We start from the raw sequence: 22,470 nt of genomic DNA on the forward strand, positions 1-22,470 counted from the left end.
ATTTGTGAATCCTCTCAGATTCCAGAACTTTCTGCCAAAGAAATGTGAGGAACATGTGTTTTTTTAGCCAAATTTTGAGATTTGCAAAGGATTCTGGGTAACAGAACCTGGTCCGAGCCACACAAGTCACCCCATCTTGGATTCCCCTAGGTCTCTAGTTTTCAGAAATGCACAGGTTTGGCAGGTTTCCCTAGGTGGCGGCTGAGCTACAGGCCAAAATCTACAGGAAGGCACTTTGCAAAAAACACCTCTGTTTTCCTTCACAAATTTATATGTGTCCACGTTGCGCTTTGGGGCGTTTCCTGTCGCGGGCGCTAGGCCTACCCACACAAGTGAGGTATCATTTTTATCGGGAGACGTGGGGGAACACTGGGTGGAAGGAAATTTGTGGCTCCTCTCAGATTCCAGAACTTTCTGCCACAGAAATGTTAGGAACATGTGTTTTTTAGACCAAATTTTGAGGTTTGCAAAGGATTCTGGGTAACAGAACCTGGTCCGAGCCACACAAGTCACCCCATCTTGGATTCCCCTAGGTCTCTAGTTTTCAGAAATGCACAGGTTTGGTAGGTTTCCCTAGGTGGCGGGTGAGCTACAAGCCAAAATCTACAGGTAGGCACTTTGCAAAAAACACCTCTGTTTTCCTTCACAAATTTGGATGTGTCCACGTTGCGCTTTGGGGCGTTTCCTGTCGCGGGCGCTAGGCCTACCCACACAAGTGAGGTATCATTTTTATAGGGAGACGTGGGGGAACGCTGGGTGGAAGGAAATTTGTGGCTCCTCTCAGAATCCAGAACTTTATGCCACAGAAATGTGAGGAACATGTGGTTTTTTTTGCCAAATTTTGAGATTTGCAAAGGATTCTGGGTAACACAACCTGGTCCGAGCCACACAAGTCACCCCATCCTGGATTCCCCTAGGTCTCTAGTTTTCAGAAATGCACAGGTTTGGTAGGTTTCCCTAGGTGGCGGCTGAGCTACAGGCCAAAATCTACAGGTAGGCACTTTGCAAAAAACACCTCTGTTTTCCTTCAAAAATTTGGCTGTGTCCACGTTGCGCTTTGGGGCATTTCCTGTCACGGGCGCTAGGCCTACGCACACAAGTGAGGTATCATTTTTATCGGGAGATGTTGGGCAACGCTGGGTGGAAGGAAATTCGTGGCTCCTCTCAGATTCCAGAACTTTCTGCCACAGAAATGTGAGGAACATGTGTTTTTTTAGCCAAATTTTGAGGTTTGCAAAGGATTCTGGGTAACAGAACCTGGTCCGAGCCATACAAGTCACCCCATCTTGGATTCCACTAGGTCTCTAATTTTCAGAAATGCACAGGTTTGGTACGTTTCCCTAGGTGGCGGCTGAGCTACAAGCCAAAATCTACAGGTAGGCACTTTGCAAAAAACACCTCTGTTTTCCTTCACAAATTTGGATGTGTCCATGTTGCGCTTTGGGGCGTTTCCTGTCGCGGGCGCTAGGCCTACCCACACAAGTGAGGTATCATTTTTATCGGGAGACGTAGGTGAACGCTGGGTGGAAGGAAATTTGTGAATCCTCTCAGATTCCAGAACTTTCTGCCAAAGAAATGTGAGGAACATGTGTTTTTTTAGCCAAATTTTGAGATTTGCAAAGGATTCTGGGTAACAGAACCTGGTCCGAGCCACACAAGTCACCCCATCTTGGATTCCCCTAGGTCTCTAGTTTTCAGAAATGCACAGGTTTGGCAGGTTTCCCTAGGTGGCGGCTGAGCTACAGGCCAAAATCTACAGGAAGGCACTTTGCAAAAAACACCTCTGTTTTCCTTCACAAATTTGGATGTGTCCACGTTGCGCTTTGGGGCGTTTCCTGTCGCGGGCGCTAGGCCTACCCACACAAGTGAGGTATCATTTTTATCGGGAGACGTGGGGGAACGCTGGGTGGAAGGAAATTTGTGGCTCCTCTCAGATTCCAGAACTTTCTGCCACAGAAATATTAGGAACATGTGTTTTTTAGCCAAATTTTGAGGTTTGCAAAGGATTCTGGGTAACAGAACCTGGTCCAAGCCACACAAGTCACCCCATCTTGGATTCCCCTAGGTCTCTAGTTTTCAGAAATGCACAGGTTTGGTAGGTTTCCCTAGGTGGCGGCTGAGCTACAGGCCAAAATCTACAGGTAGTCACTTTGCAAAAAACACCTCTGTTTTCCTTCACAAATTTGGATGTGTCCACGTTGCGCTTTGGGGCGTTTCCTGTCGCGGCCGCTAGGCCTACCCACACAAGTGAGGTATCATTTTTATCGGGAGACATGGGGGCACGCTGGGTGGAAGGAAATTTGTGGCTCCTCTCAGATTCCAGAACTTTCTGCCACAGAAATGTTAGGAACATGTGTTTTTTTAGCCAAATTTTGAGGTTTGCAAAGGATTCTGGATAACAGAACCTGATCCGAGCCACACAAGTCACCCCACCTTGGATTCCCCTAGGTCTCTAGTTTTCAGAAATGCACAGGTTTGGTAGGTTTCCCTAGGTGGCGGCTGAGCTACAGGCCAAAATCTACAGGTAGGCACTTTGCAAAAAACACCTCTGTTTTCCTTCACAAATTTGGATGTGTCCACGTTGCGCTTTGGGGCATTTCCTGTCACGGGCGCTAGGCCTACGCACACAAGTGAGGTATCATTTTTATCGGGAGACGTGGAGGAACGCTGGGTGGAAGGAAATTCGTGGCTCCTCTCAGATTCCAGAACTTTCTGCCACAGAAATGTGAGGAACATGTGTTTTTTTAGCCAAATTTTGAGGTTTGCAAAGGATTCTGGGTAACAGAACCTGGTCCGAGCCACACAAGTCACCCAATCCTGGATTCCCCTAGGTCTCTAGTTTTCAGAAATGCACAGGTTTGGTAGGTTTCCCTAGGTGGCGGCTGAGCTACAGGCCAAAATCTACAGGTAGGCACTTTGCAAAAAACACCTGTTTTCCTTCACAAATTTGGATGTGTCCACGTTGCGCTTTGGGGCGTTTCCTGTCGCGGGCGCTAGGCCTACCCAAACAAGTGAGGTATCATTTTTATCGGGAGACGTGGGGGAACGCTGGGTGGAAGGAAATTTGTGGCTCCTCTCAGATTCCAGAACTTTCTGCCACAGAAATGTTAGGAACATGTGTTTTTTTAGCCAAATTTTGAGGTTTGCAAAGGATTCTGGGTAACAGAACCTGGTCCGAGACACACAAGTCACCCCACCTTGGATTCCCCTAGGTCTCTAGTTTTCAGAAATGCACAGGTTTGGTAGGTTTCCCTAGGTGGCGGCTGAGCTACAGGCCAAAATCTACAGGTAGGCACTTTGCAAAAACACCTCTGTTATCCTTCACAAATTTGGATGTGTCCACGTTGCGCTTTGGGGCGTTTCCTGTCGCGGGCGCTAGGCCTACCCACACAAGTGAGGTATCATTTTTATAGGGAGACGTGGGGGAACGCTGGGTGGAAGGAAATTGGTGGCTCCTCTCAGATTCCAGAACTTTCTGCCACAGAAATGTTAGGAACATGTGTTTTTTTAGCCAAATTTTGAGGTTTGCAAAGGATTCTGGGTAACAGAACCTGGTCCGAGCCACACAAGTCACCCCATCTTGGATTCCCCTAGGTCTCTAGTTTTCAGAAATGCACAGGTTTGGTAGGTTTCCCTAGGTGGCGGATGAGCTACAGGCCAAAATCTACAGGTAGGCACTTTGCAAAAAACAACTCTGTTTTCCTTCAAAAATTTGGCTGTGTCCACGTTGCGCTTTGGGGCATTTCCTGTCACGGGCGCTAGGCCTACGCACACAAGTGAGGTATCATTTTTATCGGGAGATGTGGGGCAACGCTGGGTGGAAGGACATTCGTGGCTCCTCTCAGATTCCAGACCTTTCTGCCACAGAAATGTGAGGAACATGTGTTTTTTTAGCCAAATATTGAGGTTTGCAAAGGATTCTGGGTAACAGAAACTGGTCCGAGCCACACAAGTCACCCCATCTTGGATTTCCCTAGGTCTCTAGTTTTCAGAAATGCACAGGTTTGGTAGGTTTCCCTAGGTGGCGGGTGAGTTACAAGCCAAAATCTACAGGTAGGCACTTTGCAAAAAACACCTCTGTTTTCCTTCACAAATTTGGATGTGTCCACGTTGCGCTTTGGGGCGTTTCCTGTCGCGGGCGCTAGGCCTACCCACACAAGTGAGGTATCATTTTTATAGGGAGACGTGGGGGAACGCTGGGTGGAAGGAAATTTGTGGCTCCTCTCAGAATCCAGAACTTTCTGCCACAGAAATGTGAGGAACATGTGTTTTTTTTTGCCAAATTTTGAGATTTGCAAAGGATTCTGGGTAACACAACCTGGTCCGAGCCACACAAGTCACCCCATCCTGGATTCCCCTAGGTCTCTAGTTTTCAGAAATGCACAGGTTTGGTAGGTTTCCCTAGGTGGCGGCTGAGCTACAGGCCAAAATCTACAGGTAGGCACTTTGCAAAAAACACCTCTGTTTTCCTTCAAAAATTTGGCTGTGTCCACGTTGCGCTTTGGGGCATTTCCTGTCACGGGCGCTAGGCCTACGCACACAAGTGAGGTATCATTTTTATCGGGAGATGTTGGGCAACGCTGGGTGGAAGGAAATTCGTGGCTCCTCTCAGATTCCAGAACTTTCTGCCACAGAAATGTGAGGAACATGTGTTTTTTTAGCCAAATTTTGAGGTTTGCAAAGGATTCTGGGTAACAGAACCTGGTCCGAGCCATACAAGTCACCCCATCTTGGATTCCACTAGGTCTCTAGTTTTCAGAAATGCACAGGTTTGGTACGTTTCCCTAGGTGGCGGCTGAGCTACAAGCCAAAATCTACAGGTAGGCACTTTGCAAAAAACACCTCTGTTTTCCTTCACAAATTTGGATGTGTCCATGTTGCGCTTTGGGGCGTTTCCTGTCGCGGGCGCTAGGCCTACCCACACAAGTGAGGTATCATTTTTATCGGGAGACGTAGGTGAACGCTGGGTGGAAGCAAATTTGTGAATCCTCTCAGATTCCAGAACTTTCTGCCAAAGAAATGTGAGGAACATGTGTTTTTTTAGCCAAATTTTGAGATTTGCAAAGGATTCTGGGTAACAGAACCTGGTCCGAGCCACACAAGTCACACCATCTTGGATTCCCCTAGGTCTCTAGTTTTCAGAAATGCACAGGTTTGGCAGGTTTCCCTAGGTGGCGGCTGAGCTACAGGCCAAAATCTACAGGAAGGCACTTTGCAAAAAACACCTCTGTTTTCCTTCACAAATTTATATGTGTCCACGTTGCGCTTTGGGGCGTCTCCTGTCGCGGGCGCTAGGCCTACCCACACAAGTGAGGTATCATTTTTATCGGGAGACGTGGGGGAACACTGGGTGGAAGGAAATTTGTGGCTCCTCTCAGATTCCAGAACTTTCTGCCACAGAAATGTTAGGAACATGTGTTTTTTAGCCAAATTTTGAGGTTTGCAAAGGATTCTGGGTAACAGAACCTGGTCCGAGCCACACAAGTCACCCCATCTTGGATTCCCCTAGGTCTCTAGTTTTCAGAAATGCACAGGTTTGGTAGGTTTCCCTAGGTGGCGGGTGAGCTACAAGCCAAAATCTACAGGTAGGCACTTTGCAAAAAACACCTCTGTTTTCCTTCACAAATTTGGATGTGTCCACGTTGCGCTTTGGGGCGTTTCCTGTCGCGGGCGCTAGGCCTACCCACACAAGTGAGGTATCATTTTTATAGGGAGACGTGGGGGAACGCTGGGTGGAAGGAAATTTGTGGCTCCTCTCAGAATCCAGAACTTTCTGCCACAGAAATGTGAGGAACATGTGGTTTTTTTTGCCAAATTTTGAGATTTGCAAAGGATTCTGGGTAACACAACCTGGTCCGAGCCACACAAGTCACCCAATCCTGGATTCCCCTAGGTCTCTAGTTTTCAGAAATGCACAGGTTTGGTAGGTTTCCCTAGGTGGCGGCTGAGCTACAGGCCAAAATCTACAGGTAGGCACTTTGCAAAAAACACCTGTTTTCCTTCACAAATTTGGATGTGTCCACGTTGCGCTTTGGGGCGTTTCCTGTCGCGGGCGCTAGGCCTACCCACACAAGTGAGGTATCATTTTTATCGGGAGACGTGGGGGAACGCTGGGTGGAAGGAAATTTGTGGCTCCTCTCAGATTCCAGAACTTTCTGCCACAGAAATGTTAGGAACATGTGTTTTTTTAGCCAAATTTTGAGGTTTGCAAAGGATTCTGGGTAACAGAACCTGGTCCGAGACACACAAGTCACCCCACCTTGGATTCCCCTAGGTCTCTAGTTTTCAGAAATGCACAGGTTTGGTAGGTTTCCCTAGGTGGCGGCTGAGCTACAGGCCAAAATCTACAGGTAGGCACTTTGCAAAAACACCTCTGTTATCCTTCACAAATTTGGATGTGTCCACGTTGCGCTTTGGGGCGTTTCCTGTCGCGGGCGCTAGGCCTACCCACACAAGTGAGGTATCATTTTTATAGGGAGACGTGGGGGAACGCTGGGTGGAAGGAAATTGGTGGCTCCTCTCAGATTCCAGAACTTTCTGCCACAGAAATGTTAGGAACATGTGTTTTTTTAGCCAAATTTTGAGGTTTGCAAAGGATTCTGGGTAACAGAACCTGGTCCGAGCCACACAAGTCACCCCATCTTGGATTCCCCTAGGTCTCTAGTTTTCAGAAATGCACAGGTTTGGTAGGTTTCCCTAGGTGGCGGATGAGCTACAGGCCAAAATCTACAGGTAGGCACTTTGCAAAAAACAACTCTGTTTTCCTTCAAAAATTTGGCTGTGTCCACGTTGCGCTTTGGGGCATTTCCTGTCACGGGCGCTAGGCCTACGCACACAAGTGAGGTATCATTTTTATCGGGAGATGTGGGGCAACGCTGGGTGGAAGGACATTCGTGGCTCCTCTCAGATTCCAGACCTTTCTGCCACAGAAATGTGAGGAACATGTGTTTTTTTAGCCAAATATTGAGGTTTGCAAAGGATTTTGGGTAACAGAACCTGGTCCGAGCCACACAAGTCACCCCATCTTGGATTTCCCTAGGTCTCTAGTTTTCAGAAATGCACAGGTTTGGTAGGTTTCCCTAGGTGGCGGGTGAGTTACAAGCCAAAATCTACAGGTAGGCACTTTGCAAAAAACACCTCTGTTTTCCTTCACAAATTTGGATGTGTCCACGTTGCGCTTTGGGGCGTTTCCTGTCGCGGGCGCTAGGCCTACCCACACAAGTGAGGTATCATTTTTATAGGGAGACGTGGGGGAACGCTGGGTGGAAGGAAATTTGTGGCTCCTCTCAGAATCCAGAAATTTCTGCCACAGAAATGTGAGGAACATGTGTTTTTTTTAGCCAAATTTTGAGATTTGCAAAGGATTCTGGGTAACACAACCTGGTCCGAGCCACACAAGTCACCCCATCCTGGATTCCCCTAGGTCTCTAGTTTTCAGAAATGCACAGGTTTGGTAGGTTTCCCTAGGTGGCGGCTGAGCTACAGGCCAAAATCTACAGGTAGGCACTTTGCAAAAAACACCTCTGTTTTCCTTCAAAAATTTGGCTGTGTCCACGTTGCGCTTTGGGGCATTTCCTGTCACGGGCGCTAGGCCTACGCACACAAGTGAGGTATCATTTTTATCGGGAGATGTTGGGCAACGCTGGGTGGAAGGAAATTCGTGGCTCCTCTCAGATTCCAGAACTTTCTGCCACAGAAATGTGAGGAACATGTGTTTTTTTAGCCAAATTTTGAGGTTTGCAAAGGATTCTGGGTAACAGAACCTGGTCCGAGCCATACAAGTCACCCCATCTTGGATTCCACTAGGTCTCTAGTTTTCAGAAATGCACAGGTTTCGTACGTTTCCCTAGGTGGCGGCTGAGCTACAAGCCAAAATCTACAGGTAGGCACTTTGCAAAAAACACCTCTGTTTTCCTTCACAAATTTGGATGTGTCCATGTTGCGCTTTGGGGCGTTTCCTGTCGCGGGCGCTAGGCCTACCCACCCAAGTGAGGTATCATTTTTATCGGGAGACGTAGGTGAACGCTGGGTGGAAGCAAATTTGTGAATCCTCTCACATTCCAGAACTTTCTGCCAAAGAAATGTGAGGAACATGTGTTTTTTTAGCCAAATTTTGAGATTTGCAAAGGATTCTGGGTAACAGAACCTGGTCCGAGCCACACAAGTCACACCATCTTGGATTCCCCTTGGTCTCTAGTTTTCAGAAATGCACAGGTTTGGCAGGTTTCCCTAGGTGGCGGCTGAGCTACAGGCCAAAATCTACAGGAAGGCACTTTGCAAAAAACACCTCTGTTTTCCTTCACAAATTTATATGTGTCCACGTTGCGCTTTGGGGCGTTTCCTGTCGCGGGCGCTAGGCCTACCCACACAAGTGAGGTATCATTTTTTATCGGGAGACGTGGGGGAACACTGGGTGGAAGGAAATTTGTGGCTCCTCTCAGATTCCAGAACTTTCTGCCACAGAAATGTTAGGAACATGTGTTTTTTAGCCAAATTTTGAGGTTTGCAAAGGATTCTGGGTAACTGAACCTGGTCCGAGCCACACAAGTCACCCCATCTTGGATTCCCCTAGGTCTCTAGTTTTCAGAAATGCACAGGTTTGGTAGGTTTCCCTAGGTGGCGGGTGAGCTACAAGCCAAAATCTACAGGTAGGCACTTTGCAAAAAACACCTCTGTTTTCCTTCACAAATTTGGATGTGTCCACGTTGCGCTTTGGGGCGTTTCCTGTCGCGGGCGCTAGGCCTACCCACACAAGTGAGGTATCATTTTTATAGGGAGACGTGGGGGAACGCTGGGTGGAAGGAAATTTGTGGCTCCTCTCAGAATCCAGAACTTTCTGCCACAGAAATGTGAGGAACATGTGGTTTTTTTTGCCAAATTTTGAGATTTGCAAAGGATTCTGGGTAACACAACCTGGTCCGAGCCACACAAGTCACCCCATCCTGGATTCCCCTAGGTCTCTAGTTTTCAGAAATGCACAGGTTTGGTAGGTTTCCCTAGGTGGCGGCTGAGCTACAGGCCAAAATCTACAGGTAGGCACTTTGCAAAAAACACCTCTGTTTTCCTTCAAAAATTTGGCTGTGTCCACGTTGCGCTTTGGGGCATTTCCTGTCACGGGCGCTAGGCCTACGCACACAAGTGAGGTATCATTTTTATCGGGAGATGTTGGGCAACGCTGGGTGGAAGGAAATTCGTGGCTCCTCTCAGATTCCAGAACTTTTGCCACAGAAATGTGAGGAACATGTGTTTTTTTAGCCAAATTTTGAGGTTTGCAAAGGATTCTGGGTAACAGAACCTGGTCCGAGCCATACAAGTCACCCCATCTTGGATTCCACTAGGTCTCTAGTTTTCAGAAATGCACAGGTTTGGTACGTTTCCCTAGGTGGCGGCTGAGCTACAAGCCAAAATCTACAGTTAGGCACTTTGCAAAAAACACCTCTGTTTTCCTTCACAAATTTGGATGTGTCCATGTTGCGCTTTGGGGCGTTTCCTGTCGCGGGCGCTAGGCCTACCCACACAAGTGAGGTATCATTTTTATCGGGAGACGTAGGTGAACGCTGGGTGGAAGCAAATTTGTGAATCCTCTCAGATTCCAGAACTTTCTGCCAAAGAAATGTGAGGAACATGTGTTTTTTTAGCCAAATTTTGAGATTTGCAAAGGATTCTGGGTAACAGAACCTGGTCCGAGCCACACAAGTCACCCCATCTTGGATTCCCCTAGGTCTCTAGTTTTCAGAAATGCACAGGTTTGGCAGGTTTCCCTAGGTGGCGGCTGAGCTACAGGCCAAAATCTACAGGAAGGCACTTTGCAAAAAACACCTCTGTTTTCCTTCACAAATTTATATGTGTCCACGTTGCGCTTTGGGGCGTTTCCTGTCACGGGCGCTAGGCCTACCCACACAAGTGAAGTATCATTTTTATCGGGAGCCGTGGGGGAACACTGGGTGGAAGGAAATTTGTGGCTCCTCTCAGATTCCAGAACTTTCTGCCACAGAAATGTTAGGAACATGTGTTTTTTAGCCAAATTTTGAGGTTTGCAAAGGATTCTGGGTAACAGAACCTGGTCCGAGCCACACAAGTCACCCCATCTTGGATTCCCCTAGGTCTCTAGTTTTCAGAAATGCACAGGTTTGGTAGGTTTCCCTAGGTGGCGGGTGAGCTACAAGCCAAAATCTACAGGTAGGCACTTTGCAAAAAACACCTCTGTTTTCCTTCACAAATTTGGATGTGTCCACGTTGCGCTTTGGGGCGTTTCCTGTCGCGGGCGCTAGGCCTACCCACACAAGTGAGGTATCATTTTTATAGGGAGACGTGGGGGAACGCTGGGTGGAAGGAAATTTGTGGCTCCTCTCAGAATCCAGAACTTTATGCCACAGAAATGTGAGGAACATGTGTTTTTTTAGCCAAATTTTGAGGTTTGCAAAGGATTCTGGGTAACAGAACCTGGTCCGAGCCATACAAGTCACCCCATCTTGGATTCCACTAGGTCTCTAGTTTTCAGAAATGCACAGGTTTGGTACGTTTCCCTAGGTGGCGGCTGAGCTACAAGCCAAAATCTACAGTTAGGCACTTTGCAAAAAACACCTCTGTTTTCCTTCACAAATTTGGATGTGTCCATGTTGCGCTTTGGGGCGTTTCCTGTCGCGGGCGCTAGGCCTACCCACACAAGTGAGGTATCATTTTTATCGGGAGACGTAGGTGAACGCTGGGTGGAAGCAAATTTGTGAATCCTCTCAGATTCCAGAACTTTCTGCCAAAGAAATGTGAGGAACATGTGTTTTTTTAGCCAAATTTTGAGATTTGCAAAGGATTCTGGGTAACAGAACCTGGTCCGAGCCACACAAGTCACCCCATCTTGGATTCCCCTAGGTCTCTAGTTTTCAGAAATGCACAGGTTTGGCAGGTTTCCCTAGGTGGCGGCTGAGCTACAGGCCAAAATCTACAGGAAGGCACTTTGCAAAAAACACCTCTGTTTTCCTTCACAAATTTATATGTGTCCACGTTGCGCTTTGGGGCGTTTCCTGTCACGGGCGCTAGGCCTACCCACACAAGTGAAGTATCATTTTTATCGGGAGCCGTGGGGGAACACTGGGTGGAAGGAAATTTGTGGCTCCTCTCAGATTCCAGAACTTTCTGCCACAGAAATGTTAGGAACATGTGTTTTTTAGCCAAATTTTGAGGTTTGCAAAGGATTCTGGGTAACAGAACCTGGTCCGAGCCACACAAGTCACCCCATCTTGGATTCCCCTAGGTCTCTAGTTTTCAGAAATGCACAGGTTTGGTAGGTTTCCCTAGGTGGCGGGTGAGCTACAAGCCAAAATCTACAGGTAGGCACTTTGCAAAAAACACCTCTGTTTTCCTTCACAAATTTGGATGTGTCCACGTTGCGCTTTGGGGCGTTTCCTGTCGCGGGCGCTAGGCCTACCCACACAAGTGAGGTATCATTTTTATAGGGAGACGTGGGGGAACGCTGGGTGGAAGGAAATTTGTGGCTCCTCTCAGAATCCAGAACTTTATGCCACAGAAATGTGAGGAACATGTGGTTTTTTTTGCCAAATTTTGAGATTTGCAAAGGATTCTGGGTAACACAACCTGGTCCGAGCCACACAAGTCACCCCATCCTGGATTCCCCTAGGTCTCTAGTTTTCAGAAATGCACAGGTTTGGTAGGTTTCCCTAGGTGGCGGCTGAGCTACAGGCCAAAATCTACAGGTAGGCACTTTGCAAAAAACACCTCTGTTTTCCTTCAAAAATTTGGCTGTGTCCACGTTGCGCTTTGGGGCATTTCCTGTCACGGGCGCTAGGCCTACGCACACAAGTGAGGTATCATTTTTATCGGGAGATGTTGGGCAACGCTGGGTGGAAGGAAATTCGTGGCTCCTCTCAGATTCCAGAACTTTCTGCCACAGAAATGTGAGGAACATGTGTTTTTTTAGCCAAATTTTGAGGTTTGCAAAGGATTCTGGGTAACAGAACCTGGTCCGAGCCATACAAGTCACCCCATCTTGGATTCCACTAGGTCTCTAGTTTTCAGAAATGCACAGGTTTGGTACGTTTCCCTAGGTGGCGGCTGAGCTACAAGCCAAAATCTACAGGTAGGCACTTTGCAAAAAACACCTCTGTTTTCCTTCACAAATTTGGATGTGTCCATGTTGCGCTTTGGGGCGTTTCCTGTCGCGGGCGCTAGGCCTACCCACACAAGTGAGGTATCATTTTTATCGGGAGACGTAGGTGAACGCTGGGTGGAAGGAAATTTGAGAATCCTCTCAGATTCCAGAACTTTCTGCCAAAGAAATGTGAGGAACATGTGTTTTTTAGCCAAATTTTGAGGTTTGCAAAGGATTCTGGGTAACAGAACCTGGTCCGAGCCACACAAGTCACCCCATCTTGGATTCCCCTAGGTCTCTAGTTTTCAGAAATGCACAGGTTTGGTAGGTTTCCCTAGGTGGCGGCTGAGCGATAGGCCAAAATCTACAGGTAGTCACTTTGCAAAAAACACCTCTGTTTTCCTTCACAAATTTGGATGTGTCCACGTTGCGCTTTGGGGTGTCTACTGTCGCGGCCGCTAGGCCTACCCACACAAGTGAGGTATCATTTTTATCGGGAGACATGGGGGAATGCTGGGTGGAAGGAAATTTGTGGCTCCTCTCAGATTCCAGAACTTTCTGCCACAGAAATGTTAGGAACATGTGTTTTTTTAGCCAAATTTTGAGGTTTGCAAAGGATTCTGGGTAACAGAACCTGGTCCGAGACACACAAGTCACCCCACCTTGGATTCCCCTAGGTCTCTAGTTTTCAGAAATGCACAGGTTTGGTAGGTTTCCCTAGGTGGCGGCTGAGCTACAGGCCAAAATCTACAGGTAGTCACTTTTCAAAAAACACCTCTGTTTTCCTTCAAAAATTTGGCTGTGTCCACGTTGCGCTTTGGGGCATTTCCTCTCACGGGCGCTAGGCCTACGCACACAAGTGAGGTATCATTTTTATCGGGAGACGTGGGGGAACGCTGGGTGGAAGGAAATTCGTGGCTCCTCTCAGATTCCAGAACTTTCTGCCACAGAAATGTGAGGAACATGTGTTTTTTTAGCCAAATTTTGAGGTTTGCAAAGGATTCTGGGTAACAGAACCTGGTCCGAGCCACACAAGTCACCCCATCCTGGATTCCCCTAGGTCTCTAGTTTTCAGAAATGCACAGGTTTGGTAGGTTTCCCTAGGTGGCGGCTGAGCTATAGGCCAAAATCTACAGGTAGTCACTTTGCAAAAAACACCTCTGTTTTCCTTCACAAATTTGGATGTGTCCACGTTGCGCTTTGGGGTGTCTATTGTCGCGGCCGCTAGGCCTACCCACACAAGTGAGGTATCATTTTTATCGGGAGACATGGGGGAATGCTGGGTGGAAGGAAATTTGTGGCTCCTATCAGATTCCAGAACTTTCTGCCACAGAAATGTTAGGAACATGTGTTTTTTTAGCCAAATTTTGAGGTTTGCAAAGGATTCTGGGTAACAGAACCTGATCCGAGCCACACAAGTCACCCCACCTTGGATTCCCCTAGGTCTCTAGTTTTCAGAAATGCACAGGTGTGGTAGGTTTCCCTAGGTGGCGGCTGAGCTACAGGCCAAAATCTACAGGTAGGCACTTTGCAAAAAACACCTCTGTTTTCCTTCAAAAATTTGGCTGTGTCCACGTTGCGCTTTGGGGCATTTCCTGTCACGGGCGCTAGGCCTACGCACACAAGTGAGGTATCATTTTTATCGGGAGACGTGGAGGAACGCTGGGTGGAAGGAAATTCGTGGCTCCTCTCAGATTCCAGAACTTTCTGCCACAGAAATGTGAGGAATATGTGTTTTTTTAGCCAAATTTTGAGGTTTGCAAAGGATTCTGGGTAACAGAACCTGGTCCGAGCCACACAAGTCACCCCATCCTGGATTCCCCTAGGTCTCTAGTTTTCAGAAATGCACAGGTTTGGTAGGTTTCCCTAGGTGGCGGCTGAGCTACAGGCCAAAATCTACAGGTAGGCACTTTGCAAAAAACACCTGTTTTCCTTCACAAATTTGGATGTGTCCACGTTGCGCTTTGGGGCGTTTCCTGTCGCGGGCGCTAGGCCTACCCACACAAGTGAGGTATCATTTTTATCGGGAGACGTGGGGGAACGTTGGGTGGAAGGAAATTTGTGGCTCCTCTCAGATTCCAGAACTTTCTGCCACAGAAATGTTAGGAACATGTGTTTTCTTAGCCAAATTTTGAGGTTTGCAAAGGATTCTGGGTAACAGAACCTGGTCCGAGACACACAAGTCACCCCACCTTGGATTCCCCTAGGTCTCTAGTTTTCAGAAATGCACAGGTTTGGTAGGTTTCCCTAGGTGGCGGCTGAGCTACAGGCCAAAATCTACAGGTAGGCACTTTTCAAAAAACACCTCTGTTTTCCTTCACAAATTTGGATGTGTCCACGTTGCGCTTTAGGGCGTTTCTGTCGCGGGCGCTAGGCCTACCCACACAAGTGAGGTATAATTTTTATAGGGAGACGTGGGGGAACGCTGGGTGGAAGGAAATTGGTGGCTCCTCTCAGATTCCAGAACTTTCTGCCACAGAAATGTTAGGAACATGTGTTTTTTTAGCCAAATTTTGAGGTTTGCAAAGGATTCTGGGTAACAGAACCTGGTCCGAGCCACACAAGTCACCCCATCTTGGATTCCCCTAGGTCTCTAGTTTTCAGAAATGCACAGGTTTGGTAGGTTTCCCTAGGTGGCGGATGAGCTACAGGCCAAAATCTACAGGTAGGCACTTTGCAAAAAACAACTCTGTTTTCCTTCAAAAATTTGGCTGTGTCCACGTTGCGCTTTGGGGCATTTCCTGTCACGGGCGCTAGGCCTACGCACACAAGTGAGGTATCATTTTTATCGGGAGATGTGGGGCAACGCTGGGTGGAAGGAAATTCGTGGCTCCTCTCAGATTCCAGACGTTTCTGCCACAGAAATGTGAGGAACATGTGTTTTTTTAGCCAAATATTGAGGTTTGCAAAGGATTCTGGGTAACAGAACCTGGTCCGAGCCACACAAGTCACCCCATCGTGGATTCCCCTTCGTCTCTAGTTTTCAGAAATGCACAGGTTTGGTAGGTTTCCCTAGGTGGCGGCTGAGCTACAAGCCAAAATCTACAGGTAGGCACTTTGCAAAAAACACCTCTGTTTTCCTTCACAAATTTGGATGTGTCCACGTTGCGCTTTGGGGCGTTTCCTGTCGCGGGCGCTAGGCCTACCCACACAAGTGAGGTATAATTTTTATAGGGAGACGTGGGGGAACGCTGGGTGGAAGGAAATTGGTGGCTCCTCTCAGATTCCAGAACTTTCTGCCACAGAAATGTTAGGAACATGTGTTTTTTTAGCCAAATTTTGAGGTTTGCAAAGGATTCTGGGTAACAGAACCTGGTCCGAGCCACACAAGTCACCCCATCTTGGATTCCCCTAGGTCTCTAGTTTTCAGAAATGCACAGGTTTGGTAGGTTTCCCTAGGTGGCGGATGAGCTACAGGCCAAAATCTACAGGTAGGCACTTTGCAAAAAACAACTCTGTTTTCCTTCAAAAATTTGGCTGTGTCCACGTTGCGCTTTGGGGCATTTCCTGTCACGGGCGCTAGGCCTACGCACACAAGTGAGGTATCATTTTTATCGGGAGATGTGGGGCAACGCTGGGTGGAAGGAAATTCGTGGCTCCTCTCAGATTCCAGACCTTTCTGCCACAGAAATGTGAGGAACATGTGTTTTTTTAGCCAAATATTGAGGTTTGCAAAGGATTCTGGGTAACAGAACCTGGTCCGAGCCACACAAGTCACCCCATCGTGGATTCCCCTTCGTCTCTAGTTTTCAGAAATGCACAGGTTTGGTAGGTTTCCCTAGGTGGCGGCTGAGCTACAAGCCAAAATCTACAGGTAGGCACTTTGCAAAAAACACCTCTGTTTTCCTTCACAAATTTGGATGTGTCCACGTTGCGCTTTGGGGCGTTTCCTGTCGCGGGCGCTAGGCCTACCCACACAAGTGAGGTATCATTTTTATAGGGAGACGTGGGGCAACGCTGGGTGGAAGGAAATTCGTGGCTCCTCTCAGATTCCAGAACTTTCTGCCACAGAAATGTGAGGAACATGTGTTTTTTTAGCCAAATTTTGAGGTTTGCAAAGGATTCTGGGTAACAGAACCTGGTCCGAGCCATACAAGTCACCCCATCTTGGATTCCACTAGGTCTCTAATTTTCAGAAATGCACAGGTTTGGTACGTTTCCCTAGGTGGCGGCTGAGCTACAAGCCAAAATCTACAGGTAGGCACTTTGCAAAAAACACCTCTGTTTTCCTTCACAAATTTGGATGTGTCCATGTTGCGCTTTGGGGCGTTTCCTGTCGCGGGCGCTAGGCCTACCCACACAAGTGAGGTATCATTTTTATCGGGAGACGTGGGGGAACGCTGGGTGGAAGGAAATTTGTGGCTCCTCTCAGATTCCAGAACTTTCTGCCACAGAAATATTAGGAACATGTGTTTTTTAGCCAAATTTTGAGGTTTGCAAAGGATTCTGGGTAACAGAACCTGGTCCGAGCCACACAAGTCACCCCATCTTGGATTCCCCTAGGTCTCTAGTTTTCAGAAATGCACAGGTTTGGTAGGTTTCCCTAGGTGGCGGCTGAGCTACAGGCCAAAATCTACAGGTAGGCACTTTGCAAAAAACACCTCTGTTTTCCTTCACAAATTTGGATGTGTCCATGTTGCGCTTTGGGGCGTTTCCTGTCGCGGGCGCTAGGCCTACCCACACAAGTGAGGTATCATTTTTATAGGGAGACGTAGGTGAACGCTGGGTGGAAGGAAATTTGTGAATCCTCTCAGATTCCAGAACTTTCTGCCAAAGAAATGTGAGGAACATGTGTTTTTTTAGCCAAATTTTGAGATTTGCAAAGGATTCTGGGTAACAGAACCTGGTCCGAGCCACACAAGTCACCCCATCTTGGATTCCCCTAGGTCTCTAGTTTTCAGAAATGCACAGGTTTGGCAGGTTTCCCTAGGTGGCGGCTGAGCTACAGGCCAAAATCTACAGGTAGTCACTTTGCAAAAAACACCTCTGTTTTCCTTCACAAATTTGGATGTGTCCACGTTGCGCTTTGGGGCGTTTACTGTCGCGGCCGCTAGGCCTACCCACACAAGTGAGGTATCATTTTTATCGGGAGACATGGGGGAACGCTGGGTGGAAGGAAATTTGTGGCTCCTCTCAGATTCCAGAACTTTCTGCCACAGAAATGTTAGGAACATGTGTTTTTTTAGCCAAATTTTGAGGTTTGCAAAGGATTCTGGGTAACAGAACCTGATCCGAGCCACACATGTCACCCCACCTTGGATTCCCCTAGGTCTCTAGTTTTCAGAAATGCACAGGTTTGGTAGGTTTCCCTAGGTGGCGGCTGAGATACAGGCCAAAATCTACAGGTAGGCACTTTGCAAAAAACACCTCTGTTTTCCTTCAAAAATTTGGCTGTGTCCACGTTGCGCTTTGGGGCATTTCCTGTCACGGGCGCTAGGCCTACGCACACAAGTGAGGTATCATTTTTATCGGGAGACGTGGAGGAACGCTGGGTGGAAGGAAATTCGTGGCTCCTCTCAGATTCCAGAACTTTCTGCCACAGAAATGTGAGGAACATGTGTTTTTTTAGCCAAATTTTGAGGTTTGCAAAGGATTCTGGGTAACAGAACCTGGTCCGAGCCACACAAGTCACCCCATCCTGGATTCCCCTAGGTCTCTAGTTTTCAGAAATGCACAGGTTTGGTAGGTTTCCCTAGGTGGCGGCTGAGCTACAGGCCAAAATCTACAGGTAGGCACTTTGCAAAAAACACCTGTTTTCCTTCACAAATTTGGATGTGTCCACGTTGCGCTTTGGGGCGTTTCCTGTCGCGGGCGCTAGGCCTACCCACACAAGTGAGGTATCATTTTTATCGGGAGACGTGGGGGAACGCTGGGTGGAAGGAAATTTGTGGCTCCTCTCAGATTCCAGAACTTTCTGCCACAGAAATGTTAGGAACATGTGTTTTTTTAGCCAAATTTTGAGGTTTGCAAAGGATTCTGGGTAACAGAACCTGGTCCGAGACACACAAGTCACCCCACCTTGGATTCCCCTAGGTCTCTAGTTTTCAGAAATGCACAGGTTTGGTAGGTTTCCCTAGGTGGCGGCTGAGCTACAGGCCAAAATCTACAGGTAGGCACTTTGCAAAAAACACCTCTGTTTTCCTTCACAAATTTGGATGTGTCCACGTTGCGCTTTGGGGCGTTTCCTGTCGCGGGCGCTAGGCCTACCCACACAAGTGAGGTATAATTTGTATAGGGAGACGTGGGGGAACGCTGGGTGGAAGGAAATTGGTGGCTCCTCTCAGATTCCAGAACTTTCTGCCACAGAAATGTTAGGAACATGTGTTTTTTTAGCCAAATTTTGAGGTTTGCAAAGGATTCTGGGTAACAGAACCTGGTCCGAGCCACACAAGTCACCCCATCTTGGATTCCCCTAGGTCTCTAGTTTTCAGAAATGCACAGGTTTGGTAGGTTTCCCTATGTGGCGGATGAGCTACAGGCCAAAATCTACAGGTAGGCACTTTGCAAAAAACAACTCTGTTTTCCTTCAAAAATTTGGCTGTGTCCACGTTGCGCTTTGGGGCATTTCCTGTCACGGGCGCTAGGCCTACGCACACAAGTGAGGTATCATTTTTATCGGGAGATGTGGGGCAACGCTGGGTGGAAGGAAATTCGTGGCTCCTCTCAGATTCCAGACGTTTCTGCCACAGAAATGTGAGGAACATGTGTTTTTTTAGCCAAATATTGAGGTTTGCAAAGGATTCTGGGTAACAGAACCTGGTCCGAGCCACACAAGTCACCCCATCGTGGATTCCCCTTCGTCTCTAGTTTTCAGAAATGCACAGGATTGGTAGGTTTCCCTAGGTGGCGGCTGAGCTACAAGCCAAAATCTACAGGTAGGCACTTTGCAAAAAACACCTCTGTTTTCCTTCACAAATTTGGATGTGTCCACGTTGCGCTTTGGGGCGTTTCCTGTCGCGGGCGCTAGGCCTACCCACACAAGTGAGGTATAATTTTTATAGGGAGACGTGGGGGAACGCTGGGTGGAAGGAAATTGGTGGCTCCTCTCAGATTCCAGAACTTTCTGCCACAGAAATGTTAGGAACATGTGTTTTTTTAGCCAAATTTTGAGGTTTGCAAAGGATTCTGGGTAACAGAACCTGGTCCGAGCCACACAAGTCACCCCATCTTGGATTCCCCTAGGTCTCTAGTTTTCAGAAATGCACAGGTTTGGTAGGTTTCCCTAGGTGGCGGATGAGCTACAGGCCAAAATCTACAGGTAGGCACTTTGCAAAAAACAACTCTGTTTTCCTTCAAAAATTTGGCTGTGTCCACGTTGCGCTTTGGGGCATTTCCTGTCACGGGCGCTAGGCCTACGCACACAAGTGAGGTATCATTTTTATCGGGAGATGTGGGGCAACGCTGGGTGGAAGGAAATTCGTGGCTCCTCTCAGATTCCAGACCTTTCTGCCACAGAAATGTGAGGAACATGTGTTTTTTTAGCCAAATATTGAGGTTTGCAAAGGATTCTGGGTAACAGAACCTGGTCCGAGCCACACAAGTCACCCCATCGTGGATTCCCCTTCGTCTCTAGTTTTCAGAAATGCACAGGTTTGGTAGGTTTCCCTAGGTGGCGGCTGAGCTACAAGCCAAAATCTACAGGTAGGCACTTTGCAAAAAACACCTCTGTTTTCCTTCACAAATTTGGATGTGTCCACGTTGCGCTTTGGGGCGTTTCCTGTCGCGGGCACTAGGCCTACCCACACAAGTGAGGTATCATTTTTATAGGGAGACGTGGGGCAACGCTGGGTGGAAGGAAATTCGTGGCTCCTCTCAGATTCCAGAACTTTCTGCCACAGAAATGTGAGGAACATGTGTTTTTTTAGCCAAATTTTGAGGTTTGCAAAGGATTCTGGGTAACAGAACCTGGTCCGAGCCATACAAGTCACCCCATCTTGGATTCCACTAGGTCTCTAATTTTCAGAAATGCACAGGTTTGGTACGTTTCCCTAGGTGGCGGCTGAGCTACAAGCCAAAATCTACAGGTAGGCACTTTGCAAAAAACACCTCTGTTTTCCTTCACAAATTTGGATGTGTCCATGTTGCGCTTTGGGGCGTTTCCTGTCGCGGGCGCTAGGCCTACCCACACAAGTGAGGTATCATTTTTATCGGGAGACGTAGGTGAACGCTGGGTGGAAGGAAATTTGTGAATCCTCTCAGATTCCAGAACTTTCTGCCAAAGAAATGTGAGGAACATGTGTTTTTTTAGCCAAATTTTGAGATTTGCAAAGGATTCTGGGTAACAGAACCTGGTCCGAGCCACACAAGTCACCCCATCTTGGATTCCCCTAGGTCTCTAGTTTTCAGAAATGCACAGGTTTGGCAGGTTTCCCTAGGTGGCGGCTGAGCTACAGGCCAAAATCTACAGGAAGGCACTTTGCAAAAAACACCTCTGTTTTCCTTCACAAATTTGGATGTGTCCACGTTGCGCTTTGGGGCGTTTCCTGTCGCGGGCGCTAGGCCTACCCACACAAGTGAGGTATCATTTTTATCGGGAGACGTGGGGGAACGCTGGGTGGAAGGAAATTTGTGGCTCCTCTCAGATTCCAGAACTTTCTGCCACAGAAATATTAGGAACATGTGTTTTTTAGCCAAATTTTGAGGTTTGCAAAGGATTCTGGGTAACAGAACCTGGTCCGAGCCACACAAGTCACCCCATCTTGGATTCCCCTAGGTCTCTAGTTTTCAGAAATGCACAGGTTTGGTAGGTTTCCCTAGGTGGCGGCTGAGCTACAGGCCAAAATCTACAGGTAGGCACTTTGCAAAAAACACCTCTGTTTTCCTTCACAAATTTGGATGTGTCCATGTTGCGCTTTGGGGCGTTTCCTGTCGCGGGCGCTAGGCCTACCCACACAAGTGAGGTATCATTTTTATCGGGAGACGTAGGTGAACGCTGGGTGGAAGGAAATTTGTGAATCCTCTCAGATTCCAGAACTTTCTGCCAAAGAAATGTGAGGAACATGTGTTTTTTTAGCCAAATTTTGAGATTTGCAAAGGATTCTGGGTAACAGAACCTGGTCCGAGCCACACAAGTCACCCCATCTTGGATTCCCCTAGGTCTCTAGTTTTCAGAAATGCACAGGTTTGGCAGGTTTCCCTAGGTGGCGGCTGAGCTACAGGCCAAAATCTACAGGTAGTCACTTTGCAAAAAACACCTCTGTTTTCCTTCACAAATTTGGATGTGTCCACGTTGCGCTTTGGGGCGTTTACTGTCGCGGCCGCTAGGCCTACCCACACAAGTGAGGTATCATTTTTATCGGGAGACATGGGGGAACGCTGGGTGGAAGGAAATTTGTGGCTCCTCTCAGATTCCAGAACTTTCTGCCACAGAAATGTTAGGAACATGTGTTTTTTTAGCCAAATTTTGAGGTTTGCAAAGGATTCTGGGTAACAGAACCTGATCCGAGCCACACAAGTCACCCCACCTTGGATTCCCCTAGGTCTCTAGTTTTCAGAAATGCACAGGTTTGGTAGGTTTCCCTAGGTGGCGGCTGAGCTACAGGCCAAAATCTACAGGTAGGCACTTTGCAAAAAACACCTGTTTTCCTTCACAAATTTGGATGTGTCCACGTTGCGCTTTGGGGCGTTTCCTGTCGCGGGCGCTAGGCCTACCCACACAAGTGAGGTATCATTTTTATCGGGAGACGTGGGGGAACGCTGGGTGGAAGGAAATTTGTGGCTCCTCTCAGATTCCAGAACTTTCTGCCACAGAAATGTTAGGAACATGTGTTTTTTTAGCCAAATTTTGAGGTTTGCAAAGGATTCTGGGTAACAGAACCTGGTCCGAGACACACAAGTCACCCCACCTTGGATTCCCCTAGGTCTCTAGTTTTCAGAAATGCACAGGTTTGGTAGGTTTCCCTAGGTGGCGGCTGAGCTACAGGCCAAAATCTACAGGTAGGCACTTTGCAAAAAACACCTCTGTTTTCCTTCACAAATTTGGATGTGTCCACGTTGCGCTTTGGGGCGTTTCCTGTCGCGGGCGCTAGGCCTACCCACACAAGTGAGGTATAATTTGTATAGGGAGACGTGGGGGAACGCTGGGTGGAAGGAAATTGGTGGCTCCTCTCAGATTCCAGAACTTTCTGCCACAGAAATGTTAGGAACATGTGTTTTTTTAGCCAAATTTTGAGGTTTGCAAAGGATTCTGGGTAACAGAACCTGGTCCGAGCCACACAAGTCACCCCATCTTGGATTTCCCTAGGTCTCTAGTTTTCAGAAATGCACAGGTTTGGTAGGTTTCCCTATGTGGCGGATGAGCTACAGGCCAAAATCTACAGGTAGGCACTTTGCAAAAAACAACTCTGTTTTCCTTCAAAAATTTG

Source organism: Pleurodeles waltl, chromosome 1_2 (assembly GCF_031143425.1).
Source record: "Pleurodeles waltl isolate 20211129_DDA chromosome 1_2, aPleWal1.hap1.20221129, whole genome shotgun sequence".
Classification (NCBI taxonomy): domain Eukaryota; kingdom Metazoa; phylum Chordata; class Amphibia; order Caudata; family Salamandridae; genus Pleurodeles; species Pleurodeles waltl.